Raw genomic sequence first — 22,571 nt, 5'->3', positions numbered from 1 at the left:
ACGCGTTTGTGAACGCGGCTCTCTGTCTGTGTGAACGCAGTGCCCGCGTTCGAATGCGTTTGTGAACGCGGTGAGAACGCGACGGCTTTTCTCCAATGATCTTGCAATTCTTCACACCAGTGATATTCTAGACTTGTGTAAAGCTCATATACATGAAAAAAATACACTTAGAATATTTTGTACAAAATTGCCAACAAATAAAAAACCTAATAATCTCCCCCTTTGGCAATTTGTGACAAAACACCTAGGTTACAAGATATTACAATGACTTCAAACTAAGCAATCAACAAGTCTAGAATATTTTGCACATCAATCCCTGCAAGGAAACATATACCAATCCAAGATCAAGTGAAAATAACTTGAAATAAAAAAAATCAAAACACAAGTTATCACAAGAGCAAAAATTTAAACAGACAAAGATTAAACACACGTTATCACAATTACTTCAAGTTAAGTTCAAATGCCAAAGACTAGGAACTCGGAGGAAACTGATGATGAAGAATCGTCAACACGGAATCAAGTACAGTTCCCTGACGGACTTGCTCAGTACGTAAATCATTCACCGCTGAATGGAGATCCTGCACTTGAGTACTAAGTTGATCGAACCGGTCCGAGTACTGTGGTAACTCCCCCTCGGTGGGAGATGAGTCATCGGCAGAGCTATCATCAGAACTGTCGAGATACGATGACCTACCAGCGGCGGAAGAGGATGGTTTGAGAGGAGACGACTGGTCGTGAGCTTGACTTCGCTTCAGAGTAATCCGATCCAATAGTTTCTGTGAAGTTAGAGAAGGTTCCGAAGCATCCACTCGCACCCCACTCTGAATGCACAAATTTGTAAGAAAAATGCCAAATGGTAATCCCTCACGAGGTGCTTCTTTCTGTGCAGCTGAGAGAATCGAATCACAGATCACTGCATCTAAGTCAATAGAGACTCCCGATAACATGGCATGAAGAAGAAATGCACGATCCAGACTAATACTGGAATGTCGAGTCTTGGGGGTAACATTGTACAGACAAAAGAGGTGAAGCATGCGAGCCACAGATATCAGCCTTGCATGCGGCATCATGTTACCTTTCCAACGTTCCCCTTTGATCAGGACTGTACCGACATATTCATTGACATCAGGAAGTGGAGCAGACATCGGATACTAGAACTCACCATCAGGCAGACTCAGTTCAGCACAAATAACATCGGAATCCAGGTATATAGATACACCACGAATAATAGAACGTATACAGTGATCGAAAATCGTGGCATTACTAAAAAATTCTCGAACAACTTCCACATAAGCAGTCCCGCTCATCCGACACACTAATAACCACCCTCGTTCAGTAAAGATTTGTTCAATCCCCAATTCAGAAAAATCAGATATAACCACGGGTCTTTCATAGATAACAGGACGGGTGCCAAAATTATGTTTGTAGCGACCCGCAGCCGTTGTTGAAGAAAACTTGGGAGCCGAAGATGGCTACGAAGGCGGCCTTGGTTTCTTGGTCACTGTCGCTTTTTTAGGTATTCTTGAAAAGAAAACACGTTGCAATATTCAATACGTGTCCAAAGCAACCAAAAAATAGCAAGAATTCCAAAAAAAATGGTAGAAACCATGAAGCCCCAAAAGGAAAAACATCTTTCACTTGAAAAACGCTAAGATATCATGTTCAATCTCACAAGAACCATCAAGAGTTTAACATTAACGTGATCAAAAGTTGAGAACGCACAAAATCACTCAAGATCAAGCATGTTTATTGAATAAAAAAATAGGAAAAATAATGGATGATCATACCTTGCAAATGTGAGGAGAAACTCAAAAATTTGGTTGAAAGACACTAGATCCGGAGGAGATATACCCCCAAAAAGGATTTGCAGTGAAAAATTCGATGAAAAACACCAAGATCTTGAAGATTTGAGAAGGGGAAAATGAAGGGTTTTTAGGGTTTGGAAAATGGAAGATGAAACCCTTGGGTTCGGCCGCAATATTTAAAGAAATCACGAGTGCGTTCGAACGCACCAGTCCGCGCGTTCGAACTCAAGAATCCTCGTTCGAACGCCCTTTTTTTTTATTAAACTAAAAAAATGTTAAAAATCTTTTTGGAGATGCACTGCTAGAATTCCAAAATATATTCAAGACATAGAATATGACAATCAAATGAAATAAGTCATACAAGATCAATCAAATCATCAAAAGCATATTATAATCAATTCGAATGCATCACTCAAAATTACATTAATCTTGATTAATCATAACGATATGCATATGCAAGATGAGCATAGAAAACATGAACCAATCTTCTTAAATAAACTTTACTATATAAACAATGATGCAACACAGTAGTCAAACCGACTTAGTATAGAAATTTTGCACTTTTCGACTTATTCTCCATAACACAACAAGAATTTTTCCTGTAATTTTTTTTTTACTGAAACATATGTGTAATGATGGCTTTCACACATGAGTAGGTAGCCCTTTTCTTGTAGTACAAATCAAACGATGTGCAAGAAGAAATTCACATAAATTATTTTTTTTTAAATTTGCAAATAATGTACTGAGTCAAACTGGACTCGAAACAAGACGGCTTTCACACTAACTCATTGTAGCCCTTTTCATTGATCTTTTATAAAAATATATTTGATAACTAAGCATGAGGTCAAACTGTGCAAATCAAAGTTAATAGAGAGCTATTTAAAAAAAATATTCATTATATCATGCTCACACAAGAATACACATACGTTATGAGGCATTAAAAATTTATTATTATAGAAGTTGAGGGAGTGACAAAATCAAAAATTGAAACAATATACTACAAGATGATAAAATTGACTATAATAACTCATAATCAAAAGAAAAATCATATTTTTATGTCAATAGTATATTATTGAATCTAGGAGTGCATCAATTTTTTTTTTATTTTTTTTATATGACAAAAACTCTCGACAAAACTGAAACTAAAACCAAAGAAAATTTCAGAGTAAAAGAGAACCTTAAAAAAATGAAAGAAACTCGCAAACTAAAAAGAACACAAATCCCAATAAAATCAGTCCAAAGCACAAATCCCTAAAGAAGTACGAAGATACTCAAATCTCTATAAATCCAAAAGTTTTGTAAACAAGTCACCCAACTGTTTCTCGGTCTCAACATGTTCTAGTGCTATTGTTTTGTCTTCAACTAACTCGCGTATAAAATGATGTCGGATATCAATATGTTTTGTACGCGAGTGTTGAACAGGATTTTTCGATATATTAATAGCACTCATGTTGTCACAATAAAGCACCATAGTATCTTGTTCAATGCCATAATCCTTGACCATCTATTTCATCCATAGTAATTGAGAACAACAACTCCCTACTGCAATGTACTCGGCCTCCGCAGTAGATAAAGATATCGAGTATTGTTTCTTATTGTGCCAAGCAACCAGATTGTTTCCAACATAAAAACATCCACCTGAAGTACTTTTTCTATCATCACATGAACCTGCCCAATCAGAATCCGTGTATGCCGATATGATAGCACCCGAGTCATAAGTAAACTAGATACCTAAATCAACTGTGCCACTGACATATTTTATGATACGTATCATAGCAAACAAATGTGACTCTTTAGGTTCAGACTGAAACCTAGCACACACACCGACACTAAATGCAATGTCAGGTCTACTAGCAGTTAAGTACAAAAGGCTACCAATCATGCTCCTATACATTATCTGATCAACACTTTTTCCTGACATGTCCTTACCTAGTTTGGTAGTTGTACTCATAGGAGTTCTAGCATGTTTTGGATTTTCTAAACCAAATTTAGTCACAAGATCCTTAGTATACTTGGTTTGAGCGATAAAAATCCCTCTCTCCAATTGAGTAATTTGAAGCCCTAAAAAGAACTTCAACTCACCCATCATACTCATCTCAAAATGACTGTGCATGAGATCTGCAAATTCCTTAGCTAATAATTGACTCGTCGCCCTAAAGACAATGTCATCCACATATATTTGTACCACAACTAACCTCTTGTTTTCACGTCTAATGAATAATGTCTTGTCCACTCCCCCTCGAGTGAACCCCGCATCCACTAAAAAGGTGGTCAACTTCTCATACCAAGCTCTTGGAGCTTGTTTTAGCCCGTAAAGAGCCTTTTTCAATTTAAAAACATGAGAAGGAAATTTTTAATCTTCGAAACCCTTAGGTTGTTCCATATAAACATCTTCATTCAGGATACCATTCAAGAAAGCACTTTTAACATCCATTTGAAATAATTTAAATTTTAAATGACGAGCAATAGCAAGCAGTATACGAATAGACTCTAATCTAGCAACAGGAGCAAATATCTCATCAAAATCTATACCCTCAACCTGAGTGTATCCCTGAGCTACTAGTCTGGCTTTATTTCGAACTATATTGCCATGTTCATCACTTTTATTCTTGTAAATCCATTTTGTTCCAATGACGTTCACATTCTTACGTCTAGGAACTAAATACTAAACATCATTCCTAGAAAATTGCTCTAATTCCTCATGCATAGCATTAACCCAAGAATCGTCTAACAATGCTTCCTTCACATTTTTAGGTTCAAAAGAAGATGTATAATAAGTAAATGATACCTCACTTTGGATTTGTCGTCTTGTCTTAATTGGTTCATTCACGTCTCCGATCACTTGTGACAGTGGATGATTTGATTTCACTCTAGCAGATGGTTCCGGTACGTTGCAGTCATTTTTGTTCATTTCAACTTTGTCCTCGTCCTGATTCTCAATTTCCAGATCAAGCTCCTTTCCTATTTCTTCGTAATATGTATCTGCAGAAACAGAAATAGAAGTAGCTTTAGTTAAGTCAGTCGAGGATTCATCTATCATAACATTAGTAGATTCCATAACAGTAGAAGTTTCAAGATTAAATACTCTGTGGCTCTACTATATTCGAGTACCCCAAGAAGATGCCTTCGCTACTTCTAGTGTCAAATTTAGTCAAATATTCTCGATCACGCAAGATATAACATTTACTACCAAAAACTTAAAAATATTTAACACTAGGTTTCTTACCTTTTCGGATTTCATAAGCAGTCATATTTGTACCTAGTCTTAGATAAACACGATTTATTACATGTACCGCTGTATTGACCGCCTCTGCCCAAAACCTTTGAGTAACCTTTTTAGCATGAAGCATAACCCTAGCCATTTCCTGCACAACTCGATTTTTTCTTTCAACAATCCCATTCTGTTGTGGAGTTATAGGAGCTGAAAACTCATGTTGAATACCAAGAGAATCGCAAAATATAGAAAAATTTTCATTTTCAAATTCTCTACCATGATCAGAACGAATCCTAACTAGGGTTGTAGATTTTTCATTCTGCAACTTTAAGCATAGTGATTTAAAAACATCAAAGGTTTCAGACTTCTCACGTAGAAAGGCAACCCAGGTATATCTAGAGTAATCATCGACCATTAAGAATATATAGCGTTTACCTCTAAGACTTTCCGTTTTTGTTGGACCCATCAAGTCCATGTGAACTAATTGTAGCACACGGTCAGTGGTAGCTGTATTTACCTTCTTGTGTGAGATACGAATTTGTTTTCCAATTTGACACAAACCGCACACTCTTTTTGACATTTCTTTTATCTTAGGTATTCCTCTTACCACTTCATGTTTGGATAGAGTAAATAATTACTTGTGATTCACATGTCCAAGACGTTGATGCCAAAGATCTGCAATGTCGAAAGACGCACTGTTACATTTCAGTTTATGTGAAGTTCCAACGACATAGCAATTATCAGATGTTCTAGATCCATAACATATAATATTACCATCATGATCTAGAACAGTACAATCATTTTTGGAGAATTTTACCTCATAATCTTCATCACAAAATTGACTGATGCTCAGTAGATTTACTTTCAAGCCCTTAACATAAAGAACATTTTCGATACTAGGAATCCCTAGAGTACTTACTTTTCCTTTACCTATTACCTTTGATGAATTACCATCTCCGAATGTCACAACTCCCCCTTCATGTTTTTCAAGATTAGAAAATAACGACTTGTCACCCGACATATGTCTTGAACTGCCACTGTCTAAATACCATAAATCAGAAATTAAAGCTTTCAAGGCTGTATGCACAACATAACATTTCAAATCACTTTTCTTGACCCATATGATTTTTGTTTTCATCCCATAAATAAAAGCAGTTCTAGGTTTTTGCAAAAATTTACAATGAGGTCGAATATGTCCTAGAATGCCGCAATGATAGCATGTCGGAACAAACCCTTTTCTACTCACCTTTTGTCGAGGAGTGTGACTAAAGTTTACCTTTGGTGCCATCAAAGATTCACCAGTTTGTAGATTCAACTTCAATTTTGAAGGATTCATCCAGGATTGCTTTGAAAATGCGATTGATGGCTTCAGGTATTCTTCCTTTTGTAAACCTGCAGAAACAAAAACAGTTTTATTATTATTTGAATTACCAGTATATCCAACACCATACCTGTCTTTTCCAGAGATCTGAGCTTTTAGAATCTCGTCCAGTTTGTTCTTCCCTTTTAGAAATGTAACTTCCTTATGCAATCGCTCTAGTTCAATTTCATCAGCCTTTATTTTATTTTTCGCATTGTCAAGTTGTTCAGAAAGGTCTTTGACACGTTCAAGCTCCAATTTGTACTTCTCCTCAAATTGAATTCTTTCTGGTTCAATTACCTTGAGTCGTTGAAGTAGTCTAAGATTGCTTTTCTTGAGTTTAAACGACTCCAGGTACAAGTTATTGCTTTGCTATTCCAACCAACTTTTTCATAATCTGTTTTATCCCATGACTCAATCGGTTTCTCAACTAACTCATCATTCACCATGTACATTGGTGGACTCCAACCGTTCATAATGGCCATCCATACTCCCTCATCTATAGACTTTAAATAAGCTCTCATCCTAGCTTTCCAATATCCATAATTTGATCAATCTAAAATAGGAGGTCTAATAGATGAGGGTCCATCTCTATGAAAATCCATGCCTATTTGATCTCTCTCAAAAGGTGAGAGAACCTGCTCTGATACCAATTGAAAAACCCCTAGACACACGTATGTATCTAACCTCTAGGCAATGATATTTCTCATTCGCTTAAGTAAAAGTCGGAAGAAATATTAAAAATGAAAGTAGAGATGAACGCCAAGATTTTAACGTGGAAACACAACTAAAAATTGCATTTATTGCTTTGCTTTTCCAACCAACTTTTTCATAATCTGTTTTATCCCATGACTCAATCGGTTTCTCAACTAACTCATCATTCACCATGTACATTGGTGGACTCCAACCGCATAATGGCCATCCATACTCTCTCATCTATAGACTTTAAATAAGCTCTCATCCTAGCTTTCCAATATCCATAATTTGATCAATCTAAAATAGGAGGTCTAATAGATGAGGGTCCATCTCTATGAAAATCCATGCCTATTTGATCTCTCTCAAAGGGTGAGAGAACCTGCTCTGATACCAATTGAAAAACCCCTAGACACACGTATGTATCTAACCTCTAGGCAATAATATTTCTCGTTCGCTTAAGTAAAAGTTGGAAGAAATATTAAAAACGAAAGTAGAGATGAACGCCAAGATTTTAACGTGGAAAACCCAAACAGAAAAAAAACCATGGATCCAAACTCGGATCAAAACCAATCACTATGATAGTAGCAATTACAAGACTGACTCACAAAACAACCCGTCGATCCCAACGACTTTGTTCCTCTCAGTCTTGATCACTAGAACCCACGATTCACTGCTTCTTGTGATTGAAGTCCAATCTCAGTAGCCCTCGAGATTGATCTTTCGTCTAGATAGCCCTTAAGACGAAAGATTAAGATTTGTAGATGCAAAGGGCCTTGTTTGTTGAAGAACCGATGTAGCCTCCAAAAAGTATCCTTGAATAATCTTCTTCAACTCCCCTAGGTTAGGGCAACACTATCCTTATATATGATCTCCAAGATAGAGCCAAATCCAAGTCATATTCGTACTCACGAAAATCCAATAAATTGTAAACTTCATAGGTGCGTTCGAACGCGGCCCGAGTGCGTTCGAACGGCCTAACTTAAACTTCATAGGTACGTTCGAACGGGCCCAAGTGCATTCGAACGCGACAGCTTGAATTCTTCAGGTTGCGTTCGAACGCATTTGTGAACGCTGCTCTCGGTCTGTGTGAACGTAGTACCCGCGTTCGAACGCGTTTGTGAACGCGACTCTCTGTTTGTGTGAACGCAGTGCCCGCATTTGAACGCGCTTGTGAACGTGGCTCTCTGTCTATGTGAACGCAGTGCCTGCGTTCGAACGCGCTTGTGAACGCGGCTCTCTGTCTGTGTGAACGCAGTGCCCGCGTTCGAACGCGTTTGTGAACGCGGTGAGAACGCGACGGCTTTTCTCCAATGATCTTGCAATTCTTCACACCAGTGATATTCTAGACTTGTGTAAAGCTCATATACATGAAAAAATACACTTAGAATATTTTGTACAAAATTGCCAACAAATAAAAAACCTAACAGAGATGCATGGCCGGTCATGATTCCTATTTTGGGTCGTGATATTATTGATGGCTAATGCATATGCGCATTTGATGAGCATAACGAGTATATGGTACTGATGCATTCTATTTGATCATGATGCACATATTCATATTTACTTTGTTACATCTTTCATTGCATTACTTTTAGACTATAGCAATGAATACTTGATGGGTTTTATGCTTACCACTATCTGATGGAATTATTTTCATATTAGTAGATGACCGTAGGCCCATAGAGGATCTAACAAAGACTAATATTTAGTATTGTACTTCTTATCTTATTCTATTCTTGTAAATTAATCTAGATAGCTTGTAGCTCCTATGTTGGCGTTGCTTTATATTTTTATGGATATATATTTTGGGCTTGTTGTGGCCTTAGTGTTGTGGGCTTATTGTGGCCTTGGTATTATGGGCTTCTTTTGTCTATATTATTTTTAAAAATATGAGCTTTTCGCTTGTATATTATGTTAAAATATTGATAGCAGGTCGCGTGAGTTCTACTCAAGTGAGGAGCATGTGTTTAGTGATGGGTGTTACTTGTATGATATTGTTGAGTATAAAGATTGGACACAAGATGATCTTTAGATGCTGACTCATATGATGGTAATGGGCATACAACTAAAGTCCTTAGTCTTCAGTGGTAGACAATTAATTAACTATTCAACGGATAATGGGTAGGTGATACTACTGCTTGATATCTTCCTTCCTCGATAGGTGTTAATGGGCCCAAGTGAAAGGATTTGACGGTTTGGGATGGTGCATAATATGTTTTTTGTTATTAATACATGTAAGCTATAATTATGGATATGATGAGCATATTCTACGAAAGCATTACTTTGATCATGTTATATATATATATATATATATATATATATATATATCATATTGCATCTTTCATTACATTAATTTTAGACTATAGAGGTGTATATTTGTTGGGCCTTATCTTCACTTCTTTTGGTAGAATGCTTTTAGATTAATAGATAATCTCGAGTTCATGAAGGAGCTTGCGAGGACTATTTATATTTCAACTATTTATTTATTCTTGTAAAATAAGATAGATTGTAGCATTTGCGCGAGTATTTCTATTAGATGGGGTATATGGATATATATTTTGAAAAAATTGTGGTCGGTAATATTTTGACTTTTTTTAGCTTGAGTTATTTGTCAAAATTTTAAACATTTATCTTGTATACTTTATAGAAATATTAACTAATAAGTTACATAAAATTCACATGGGTTCTACCCATGTGAAGGGTATTGCATTTGGAGGTGCATGTTTTATCCAATGTCACTGATCTTTTACCTTATCATAGGGAAAATGATGTCAATTAACCCATGGACTGGTTCTCTTTAATCGGGGGAGAATGACTCTAATGGTCCTGAAAGCCTAAAGTCGTGAAAGTACATTCCCTAATTCTTGTGTGCATTAACTATCTTTTGATTTTGACTATATAACTTCTTAACATTATGATGGTAAAGGGAGGAAGATGATATTATTATAGTATATAATATTAGTGGAGATGCTAAATAGATAATGAGAGTAGTAAAGAGTCCCCTAGAGCTTTGTAACATGTATCGCTCAAAGTTTTTGCATATATTAGGAATTCTAAGGTGTTTAGTAGTTATGACATGGCGGTTCATATTTCCCAAACATGATGAAAGCCTATGAACGTATCACAATCTCATGGATAGAGGATCATCCTATTTTGAGTTAGTAAACTATTATATGTGAAAAGATCGAGTTCTTATTTTGCTCCTATTTTCTTACAAGAAGAGTGCTCATTTCCAACATGGTGGATTCTATGAAGGAACAGGTCTTTACCCCCACAATATTTGTATTGATCCTTTCTCTAATATCCAAATTACCCAGATCATCGGCTAAAACATTCACTTCTATTTGATTAGAATTCGAACAAATTTTCTACAATACTACCAATGTGATTCAACATTTAAACAGCTTTTGAATAGAACTTTGAACACTTGTATGTAACTCTCTAGAAAAACCATTTTAAAAGCATTTAGAGGGCATTTGAATAATGTTCTCAATTTGGCGTCACTTGATAGGTTACATGCCACCATTTGAATGTGGCCTCGTGTCTTTCAAATGGTATCTTAAAAGCTACTTATGAACTTGAAAATTCACAATTTGTTGAATTTAGCCTAAATTATTTTGTGCCATCTAACATGCATATAGAAAGTAAGTTTGTACAAACTCAAAGACATGTATTTTATTCACAATTATCCGACCTATATAATTCTAACACTAACAAACTGAATATGCAGGGAAGGCTACTGAAATGGAGGAAGAGATCAAAGCAGTAATGTTGGAGAAAGTCTAGCGAGGAGAAACAAATTGTGGAAAAGGAATCATGGGAAAGATTGATAGCAGGTGGAGACAAGGTGGAATGGCAAACTTAGGATATGGGTGAGGCAGGAGATAACTCAGAAGAGAAAAATAATGAAGAGATGCAACTGGGCATATACTCATAAGGGAGTGTTTTAGATATTGAACCACTTCAATCTAAGTCCTCTAAGGTGAAGCAATATTTGAGGAAGAAAAAATAAAAATCTCCTCAAATGCCTATGAGAAGGAGGTTTTGAAATATTATTAAGATGAGGGAACATGAGGAGTCTATACAAGGAAAAATTGAAGATGGTGGAAAGCCAAAGCATTCAAGCTATCTGGTAAAAGGAAGACAGTTTCATGTACTTATCATTTTCTTCTATGTTTATAATTTCCTATTTTTTTTTTTTTTTTGATGATGAGCTTTCATCAATTACAAGAACGAGAGGGAGGAAAACCTGGGAAATCATAAGGAAGAGAGGGAGGAAAATCTTAGAATTTTGAAGGCTCTTGCGAAGAAAAGCAAGAATGTATGTGGATTCTTTGAGAAAGGTGGAGGTAGAATGGGAGGACAAAGGTGAATCATAAAAGGGCTATTCTAGAACATTAGATAAATTGGTCTTTCCAAAAAAGAAAGAATTCAAGAAATAATTGGAGGAGCAATTAAATTTACTTGTCTATAAGAAATAAAATATGAGGTGTTAAAGGATAGTTCTTTTTGAGATCACTAGGAGGGGGTAAATTACAAAGATGGTTTCTGTTACCTCTTCTAGCTTATCTAGTGATTTTTTTATTGGTACGAATGAGGATAAGTTGGAGGTGATGGACTGGAAGATTAGAAAAAAAAAAAAATGATGGGATCAAAGTGGCTTCTCATTAATGTCTGTGCTTCAAAATTGAGTGGAGAAATATATGCTATCGTAAGAATTAAATGAGTAAAAAGGTTGGCAAGGGTTGGCATAATTGTTAGGCGGTGATTTTAGTGCCACTCATTTCATAAGTGATAGGGAAAGGGAGGAAAAATAGTGATAAAAAGATAAAGTTATTTAGCAAAGCCATTATTGAGTTGAAAATTTTTGAACTTACGATGATTAGAAAGAAATTTTCTTGGTCTTATATCAGAGATGAACTAGTGTTGGCATTATTAGATAGGTGTTTGCTAATACTAAATAGGAAGTAATGTTTCCACTAACTACAATGGAAACTCTTCGTAGAATTGAGTCTTATCATGTGTCTTTATTAGTGGATATATTCTGGTAAGGGTAGGAAAAATACTAATATTTTTAAACTAGAACACCATTAGTTCTGTAAAGAGGATTTTGATAGTGTGGTTGAGAGGTGGTGGGATAAAGAAGTACAAAATTTTAATGCTTTAGGCATACGAGTGAAAGAAAAAATCAAAAATTTAAGAAAACAATACTAGGGGCTAAAACAAGAAACTGAAAAGGTAAAATCAGATGCAAAAATAATCTCGAATGCAGAAGCTAAATGATAATTTTGAATTTGAATAAGCTATACATGGAAGAGAAAATAAGGTGGCAACAGAGGTCAAGGCAACTATAGTTGTTTGGAGGACATTTAAATACAGGTTATTTTCACAAAGTTGTAAATAGGAGAAAGAGAAAAAAATAGTATTATTTCTCTTATGATAAATAAAATGCAGGTTGTGGATCAAAAAAGGATTAACTCTCATATATGAGTATTACCGGTAGTTTTTTTAGGATGTTGGTGAAAATTTTTAATTACTTGCTAGAAGATGTTTACTCAATTAGAATGTTAAATAATAGCTAAATAGGAAATACAAGAATACACGCAAATACAATATTTTTAACGTGAAAATATTTCTTATTAAACAAGGATAAAAAAACAACGAATCCCTTCCCTAGGATCAAACCAAGCATTATAATAATCAGTAGTTACAAAACACTTACAGACCGTCCATTGTTACCCACAACCATCTCTGAAGTGATTTACTTGACTCCCCCTCAATACACCGCTTTCCGTGCTTGGTGTCCAACCTTAGTAACCCTCAAGGTTGAAGACCTGCCTTTGTGACTCTTGAGGCAATAGCAAACTCAATCTTGAATCTAGTAGAGTTCCATCAAAATGTGGCACAAAAGCTTCACTATTCAAGTCTTCCAACTCTTCTCTTTTTGCTCTCCCAATATATTTTTAATAGCCTCTCAAAAGCTCTTGATATTTTCCTCAAGACTTTCTTTTATAGTCTTAAAAGATAGGCTCTCCAAAAGCCCTAATTTGGTGACAACTCGGACTGAAAATATGATTTTTCTGCACTCCATTCAAACGGGTTGAGAACACAAGTATTCCAAGTGAATCTCATTCGAACGCCTTTTCTACGTTGGATATAATGAGTTTTCTAAAAAATCTCATTCGAACGCTTTTCTCATGTTGGATACAGTGAGCTGTTTAGAAAATCTCTTTCAAATGCTTTTCCCACATTGGATACAATGAGTTCTCAGAAAATCTCATTTGAACGGATTTCAATCTCATTCAAACGAATTTCAAATAGAATTTTTGCAACACTATTTTTCAAACAAAAACAGCTCCAATTTTGATTTCTAAATGGGAAGAGGTTGTGCTATTGATCTTTACAACCAATCTAAAGAATTTATATCATGAAAGACTTTACTTTCTCACAATTTTGCCAATCACAAAAGAACTAACAAACTCCCCTTTTGGCAATTTAGTGACCAAAGCAAAATTCTTTTACAAACAAAATTTCTAAGAATACAATCAACCTAATAGATCAAAGCACAACCAATTTCAGCAATGGACAATGAGCTCTTCATAATCTGAAACAGATAAATTCTATACCACATACATGTAAGTGAGGAAGATTTAAATAAACGATAGATAACTTAACATGTATATATATCACTTAATAACCAAACATGCTAGTTAAATATCGTTTTAACGAACTCAAACCTATCTTCCCCTTTTTGTCACAAAATTGACAAACAAATCTCCCCCTTTGTATCACAGTAGGGCAATCATAAAAATATTATCACGACCACAAAATTATGCGAGAGAAGAATATTAAAACAAAATTGGATAGAATGCATCCGATCCAAAGAAAGAATTAGTCCAATAAACTTAGAAATATACATGAAAATACTAGATAAAGATTTTTAAAAATTAATTCACATGAACTCACATATAAAACAAGACCAGTCAAGTAAATCCATTCCGAGCCACACAAAAATTCTAAATCAAAAACAAAATTATTTTTGTTCTTTTTCAAAATCAAACATATTGGTGATACCATCTAAATCTCTGAGTCTCCCACTAGATGAAATCTTTTGTATGAATAGATTCACTAATACATACACAAATATATTAAATAGTAAGCAAGAGATTCATCGATATCAATATTACCATGAAATAAGTGAATTCATGTTTGGAAGCAAAACACTTATACTTATTTTGAAACATGATCCAAAATTATGTGAATAATAATGCATAAATGACCTAACGATCCAACTTAGTAGTCAAACCATCTTAATCCACATACATAATTTTTTTTTTTGTAATATCCCATACTCAATTTTTCACATGCAACGACAGCTTTCACACTACATGATAGGTAGCCCTTGTAGTATTTTTTTTTTTTGATATTTTAAATGTCAAATTGGACATTAATTACAAGGTGGCTTTCAGAGTAGACACGAGATAGCCCTTTCCATTGATCGTTTTGGTATAATTTTAATAAACTAATGTGAGTGTAATTAAGTTGAATGGTCAAACTGAGTGGAGCTAAAAGATTATCAAAGCATGCCACAAGCACTATATCCGAATCAATGCTCATAAACAAGTATTGGTATAAGGCAATCTAATTAAAGAACACAGATTAAAAATTAACATATATATAAGAATATGAATATATGAACATCTTGCTTAACCTGTAATATATGTAATGCCGATGAAGGTGAACAAACAACTAAGAAGATAACAAATATGGTGGCTCAAGAGATATAGATTAGACTCGACCAATACAAAGTTGACTTTTGCAAGAAAAATGTTATTTTAACTCAAGGACAAACCAAAAAACATACAAAACCAATGACAAAAAGAAACAAGAAGATCCTTTTAAAAAAACAAAAACAAAACATATACTGAAACACAAGGCTAGGGTAGAAAAATAAGCAAACCAACTCCCCCTAGCTAAACTATCCCACTAAGAATCACCCAATAGCACCATTCTGAAAAAGTGCTAAAAGATCAGTCTTCTTGATCCATACAGCCTTTATTTTTACCTTCACATTATTTTTAAAAGATCTATGCAAAGTATTAGATGTAGAGGTATACTAACAGTCAAGACAATCACAAATATCATCCAAAGCACCATACTTGTTTTGAACATGCAAGTTATCATATTTAGGTGAGTAATGGTTTGTGTGGTCTAAGAGTTTGCCACACTGTAAGTGACATTGAGATTTTATGTGACCCTTGATACCACATCGATGTCAAATAGGAAAAAAGATTAATTTTATGATTATTCCTAGACATATTATGCTTTACACAACCATACTTAGCAATTTAAATATCATTCTTACGAGGGACATACGTATCGCAATTAGATTTTATAAAATAAGAAGATAGAGATACATTACAAGGCTTTCTTAGAGATGATGAAGTTGAAGCTTCGCCTTTGTATCCTATCCCTTGTTTCTTCATCTCTTTCTTTTGAGCTCCAAGTATTTGGTTCAAGCTTTTTGAACCTGCATCAAATTTATTAAACATACTTATAGTTTTTTATATCCTATCCCTTGTTTCTTCATCCCTTTCTTTTGAGCTCCAGTATTTGGTTCAAGCTTTTTGAACCTGCATCAAATTTATTAAACATACTTATAGCTTTTTATATCCTATCCCTTGTTTTTTCATCCCTTTCTTTTGAGCTCCAAGTATTTGGTTCAAGCTTTTTGAACCTGCATCAAATTTATTAAACATACTTATAGCTTTTTATAACTTCGACTCAAAAAACTTAATTTTTTCAATTGAATTTTCTTGCAAGGTAACTTGCTCATACAGATTCACTTCTAAAAATTTAATTTTATCAAGTAGCAAAGAATTTTTAGAAGTTAAAGTTTGAGAGATAGAAAGAGAGTTATCCAGTTTCTCTTGAAGTTTTTTTTCTCCTCCTCTAAGTCATTCATAATGTCTTTGTATTACTTTGCCATCTTGGTTTGTTCATTTGTCGCTGCTTTAATTTTCCTACAAGCTTTACATTGGCCTTATTAAGCTTGTAAGATTCTCTAAATAATTTATCATATGCGGTTTGAATGCCCATCTCTTCATCACCATCAAAATCTTTTTTGCTTTGTTCACGTGCAATAGACATCTAATAAGAACTATTAGTGGATAGCAATGAAACAGTAAAAGCAATAAACTTTCCTTGATCGGGATTATGACCATCATCCTCAGATTCATCTTTAGCATCCCAAGTAGCTTGCAAATTTCTTTCTCTTTTCTTATGATTGGCACACTCTTTAGCAAAGTGACCATAACCTTGATTTAAACATGCTCGCATCTTGGCTTTCCAGTACAGATAGTTTGATCTATCAAGCAATGGAAGTCAAATAATAGACAATCCTTCTCTAGGAAGTTTCATCTTCTAAAGTATCTCTCTCTAAGGTGAGAGTCTACCTTTGATACTAATTAAAAATTTTTAATTACTTGCTAGAAGATGTTTACTCAATTAGAATGCTAAATAATAGCTAAATAGGAAATATAAGAGTACACACAAACACAATATTTTTAACGTGGAAAAACCCTTTATTAAACAAGCGCAAAAAACCATGAATCCCTTCTTTGGGATCAAACCAAGCATTACAATAATTAGTGGTTACAAAACACTTACAGACCGTCTATTATTACCCACAACTATATCTAAAGTGATTTGCTTGACTTCCCATCAATACACAGCTTCCCGTGCTTGGTGTCCAACCGTAGTGACCCTCAAGGTTGAAGACCTGCCTCTATGACTCTTGAGACAATAGCAAACACAATCTTGAATCTAGTAGAGCTCCATCAAAATGTGGTACAAAAGTTTCACCATTCAACTCTTCCAACTCTTCTCTTTTTGTTCTCCCAAAATATTTTCAATAGCCTCCCAAAATCTCCTGATATTTTCCTCAAGACTTCCTTTTATAGTCCCAAAAGATAGGCTCTCCAAAAACCCTAATTTGGTGACAACTTGGATTGAAAATGTAATTTTTCTATGCTCCATTAGAACGGGTTGAATCTTGTTCGAATGCCCGAGTATTCCAAGTGAATCTCGTTTGAACGTCTTTTTCACGTTGGATATAGTGAGCTCCCTAGAAAATCTCTTTTGAATATTTTTTCCACATTGGATATAATGAGTTCTCAGAAAATATAGTTCGAACAGATTTCAATCTCGTTCGAATAGATTTCAAATAAAATTCCTGCAACACTATTCTTCAAACAAAAACAGCTCCAATTTTAATTTCCAAATGGGAAGAGGTTGTGCTATTGATCTTTACAACCAATCTAAAGAATTTACATCATGAAAGACGTTTCTTTCTCACAATTTTGCAAATCACCAAAAAACTAACAGTTGGAGGATTAGATACTACATATGATGCTAGAAATTTGGACTGAACATAGACTAAATGAGAAGGAAGCTATCAAATTAGGGCAGCCTTTATTTGAGGAAGAAATTCAATAGGCTATTTTTGAGATGGCTAAAAACAAGGCCCTAGGTCCTAATGAACTCAACATGAAATTCTACCATCATTTTTGGACTACGGTGAAGAAGGAGGTGCTAAATGTATCTGATGAAATGTGTAATATTTAGACATTAAAATATGCCATGATATCCCAAATTCTAGAAAAGAATAGCGCAGAAAGGATTGAGGAGTTCAGACCTATTAATTTACTAAATTTTAGCTACAAAATTAGTGAAGTCTTGACTAACGAACTAGCTCAATAAGAATTACCAAAGTGCATTTATTAAGAAGAGATTTGTTCTAGACAATATGATATGTGTCCAAGAGTCAAATTTTGGACTTAAGAAACCAAAAGGTGAATGGATAATTCTTAAGTTTGATTTTAGAAAAGTATATGATAAGGTACATTAGGACTTCTTAGAAAATGTGTAGAAATGGAAGGGATTTCTCACAAAATGGGTGTACTGGGTTATGCAGATTGTGAGAAGCGGTTCTTCAGTAGTTTATTTAAATGGTGAGCTAGATAAATATTTCATGTGTATGGGATTACACTAAGAAGACCTTTATCTTCATAGCTCTTTGTGTTAATTGTCTGATGGATTGAATAGGATGATTGAGCATGTTAAGCAGGTGGGCTAGATTAGTGGGGTAGGCACTAATGTGAAGCCTAGAGGAATTGTCAATTTGCAATATGCAGATTATACTTTGTTGTTTATGCAAGCTAATAGGCAAGCAATAATGATGCTGAAATACATATTGTATTACTTTGAAGCAATATCTAAATAAAAAATTAACTTTGTTAAGTATTCTGTGATCTACTTGGGAAAGAATGTTGAGAAAAAAATAAAGCTTTTCGGCTTATTGAATTGTAAGAAGGAGAAGTTACCCATAAAATACTTGGGACTGCCTTTGCATGAGAACAAGATCAGGAAGAAGGATTGGATGCCTATGATTAAAAAGATTATCAAAAGGCTTTCAAATTGGAAAGGAAAGCTCCTCTCTTTAGAAGGTCAAATAAATTTAATCAATTCTGTGTTTAGCTCTATCTTTGAAACGTTCCCGCCCGACACGGGCACGTGCACGCCCACGCGCCCACATGACACGTGTGGCGCATGCGACAGATCAAGCGGGGCCCGTCATGCACAGATACACTCCTGTACTCAAATAATCCATCACTAAATAAATCATACTATTAATCCAAATAACCATATTAACATATAAATATCCATTACATAATCTGGCAGGATACACACGGGCTGTGACAAACCATCAAAATACAACTTATAACCACTAACACATGAGTACAATAAAATCCGACATGTATTATACAAATTATCGTCTATACAATAGAGTACAAATATCAAATAATTGTATAATTCAATATCTATATAAACCATCTTCTATACCATCTTCCATCTCTAGCTCACCTCATCATCGCTCTCCTCAGGATATCTCAAGTCGTTACCACGTATCTTAATATCTAGGGGGTTAGAAAAGAAATAAAGAGAGTCATGAGCTAAAAGCTCAGTGAATAGACTTTATCCCGAATCAGTGATACCAAACAAAGAGTAAATTATATACTGAATAATATGAATTAGAAAGAAGCATAATACTGTGTATGAGCATGTATATATGTATCTTCGATAACATATATATAAATGAAACCAAGTTTATCTAATGAATAAGCATATTATATCGTCAACCAAAAATATATCTCATGATAAAATTATAATATAACATCACCAAATATAACAACGTATGATGTATAACAATCATGATTTAGTGATACTAGTTACATCAATGATGATGCATGATGCATGCCAACCACTAGATAATCGTATATATTAGAGCTAGATATAATCAACATGAAACGCCCCCGTCCGGCACGGCACGTGCACGCCCACGCGGCCGCACGACACGCGCGACACACGCGACAAGTCGGGCGGGGCTCGTCACGCACGGATACTCTCCTGTGCACATATAATCATGATATCATCAAATAACACCTACTAGCATATCCATGATCACATAATCCATCACCAAATAAATCATACTCTTAACCAAATAAACCTGTTAACAAATAAATATCAAAGTCCACAATATACACACTAGACCGCTACATAATCTGGCAGAACCCACATAGGCCACAACAAACCATCAAGATACAACTAAAATAACTAATACAAGGGTACACTATGATTCGACCTGTATTATACAAATCATCGTCTAATACAAAAGAGTACAAATATCAAATATTGGTACAACTCAATTTCTATATAAACTATCATCTATACCATCTCGCATCTATAGCTCACATCATCATCGCTCTAAAATATCTTCTCAAGTCGCTATCACGTATCACAAATCTGAGGGGTTAGAAAAGAAATAAAGAGAGTCATGAGCAAAAGGCTCAGTGAATAGACCTTACCCCGAATCAGTGATGCCAAACAGAGAGTAAATCATGTACTGGAAAATATGAATCAGAAAGCAGTATGATGTCATGTATGAACATATATATATATATGTATCCTCAATGACATATATATGAATGAAATCAGTTCTCATGAATGACCATATTATATCCTCAACCGAAATTATATAACATGATGAAATTACCATATAACATCACCGAATATAACACCATATCATGTATAACAATTATGATCCAATGATACTAGTCACAACAATGATGATGCATGATGCATGCCAACTACTAGATAATCATATATGTCAGAGCCAGATATAATTCACATATCTCTCACTATCACAATCATCCGTCTCAACTCTGAATATCATCCACCATGCTGGACTACGGTACCCGGCCCCAAACTCGATACACATCATGTCACAAGCTCAGAGCATACCCTGTCATACGCTAAGAGTATCTCTGTAGATAAATCATACCCTGCCATATGCTAAGGGTATCTCTGAAGAAAGTAATCATACCCTGCCATACGCTAAGGGTATATCAATAATAGTTGTACCCTGTCATACGCTAAGAGTACAACTATCAGCCATCACCATACTCTGCCATACGCTAAGAGTATGTCCAGTACCAGTCCGAACCAGATACCGTTCCAGCCATCACATCACATCACATACACATGTACTTTTATGATTTCCTATACATGATAAATCATATGCATATATCCAGTACGACAACAGATCATACAACTCAGGAATTTAGATGGTAAAGAAGCCGAGAGAAAAATGATGTAATGCAAACTCCAACCATGTATCTAACACATGCATACTCATGCTAATCTATCACATGCATACTCATGATAGAGATCATCCCGACATAAAACCATAATAGCATAATCATCTCCAATCATCTCTATATATCACCAATGTACTCATATCCCAGATCAGTCTAATCAAATGCATGATAAAATATATGCTCGACTGAAATCATCTCTATATAAAGTCATATAATCATACTGGAGGCCAAAACATGCATGTACATAATATATAATAAATCCTAATTTGAGAAAGAGATCTAGGGGATAAGACTACTCACAGTCTGATCAGAAGATACAAACCACGCATCTCTCACGTCCGTCAGGTAACCGAGTGACACTCATCGCTAGCAAGGTCCACGGGGTCTCAAATAAGAGGGTTCGGAGTCTGAAAATATTTAAATAATATGATGTTAGCCGTTTATCCCATTTAGAATTCATTGGTGTAAAATATAATAAATTATTTGATTTTATTAAATAACTTGATATACCTTATATATATATAATTATGATAACCTTATTCAATTATATGGCAATTATTACTTTTACTTAACTAGTTACTAATCATACATATATTAATCATTATTCATAAATATAAAAATGATTATCTGAGCTTAGCATTTTATTGCATAGAAAATAATATATAATAATAATGATAAGTTGCTAGAAACACATTGTATACTCAAATGTATTAAATATATGCATGTATAAGCATACATAAACATTAATAGAAACTTATAAAATTTAATTATTTTTAATAAAACTAACTATATAAAATATAAGATTATTATCTATATGATTACATGTATTAATCTAATAAACAGTGGTTATACTATATATAATCATATGCAAGTACTTATTACTATAATTAATAAATTATTATACTAATAATACTTAACTAATACTTATGCTAGAGAGTATAAATTATTAAAATAATCTATCATCCAGATAACTGATTCACCTAAATTTTAAAAACTAAATCATATAATTAATATAAACAAATTAAAAAGGGAGCAATCCCTTGTCAAGTGCTGGGCTCGGCACTGCCTGCTACAGTGCTGGGCCGAGCCCAGCACTATTGCAGAAGGGAAATAGCTGAGGAAGATGAAGAAGAAGAAAGAAGAAGGAAGAAAGGAAGAAGAAGAAGAAGAGAAGAAAAGAAAAGAGAAGAAGGGAAGAAGGAGGAGGGAGGTGCGGACCCGGGCCGGCGGGGAGGGCACCGGCAGCTGGTGGCCAGCCAGCTGCCGGCCTCTCGCCGGCGGCTCGGCTCTGACGGGCCCGAGCCCAAGGTAAGAAAAAGAGAAAGAGAGAGAGAGAGAGAGAGAGAGAGAGAGAGAGAGAGAGAGAGAGAGAAGAAGAGAGAGGAGGAGAAAGAGCTTTAGAGAGAGACCAAACGGGAGAGAGAGAGAGAGAGATTTAAAGAGAGAGAGGGAAGGCGGTGAGGGGGGGCGGTTTGTGGCGGCGCCGGGGCCCGCCGCGGCCAGCTGGTTGCAGCCCATTGGCTGCGGCAGCGGCAGCGGGCACGTGGCGCCACCACCACGCAAGCTGCATGCGCAGCTTGCATGGGCACGAGGCCGGCCACAGTGTGGCCGGTCGCGTCGTGCCCAGAAATTTTTTTTTTTTTTTTTTAAAGATTGGGTTGTTACACAACATATCTCTCACTATCACAATCATCTGTCTCAACTTTGAATGTCAACTAACAAGCTGGACCATGGTACTCGGCCCCAAACTCGATACTCATCATGCCACAAGCTCAGAG

This window comes from Typha angustifolia, chromosome 10 (genome assembly GCF_048772165.1).
Source record: "Typha angustifolia cultivar Huaian chromosome 10, ASM4877216v1, whole genome shotgun sequence".
NCBI lineage: Eukaryota > Viridiplantae > Streptophyta > Magnoliopsida > Poales > Typhaceae > Typha > Typha angustifolia.
The sequence above is the reverse complement of the archived record's forward strand: the minus strand, read 5'-3'. Positions refer to the sequence as shown.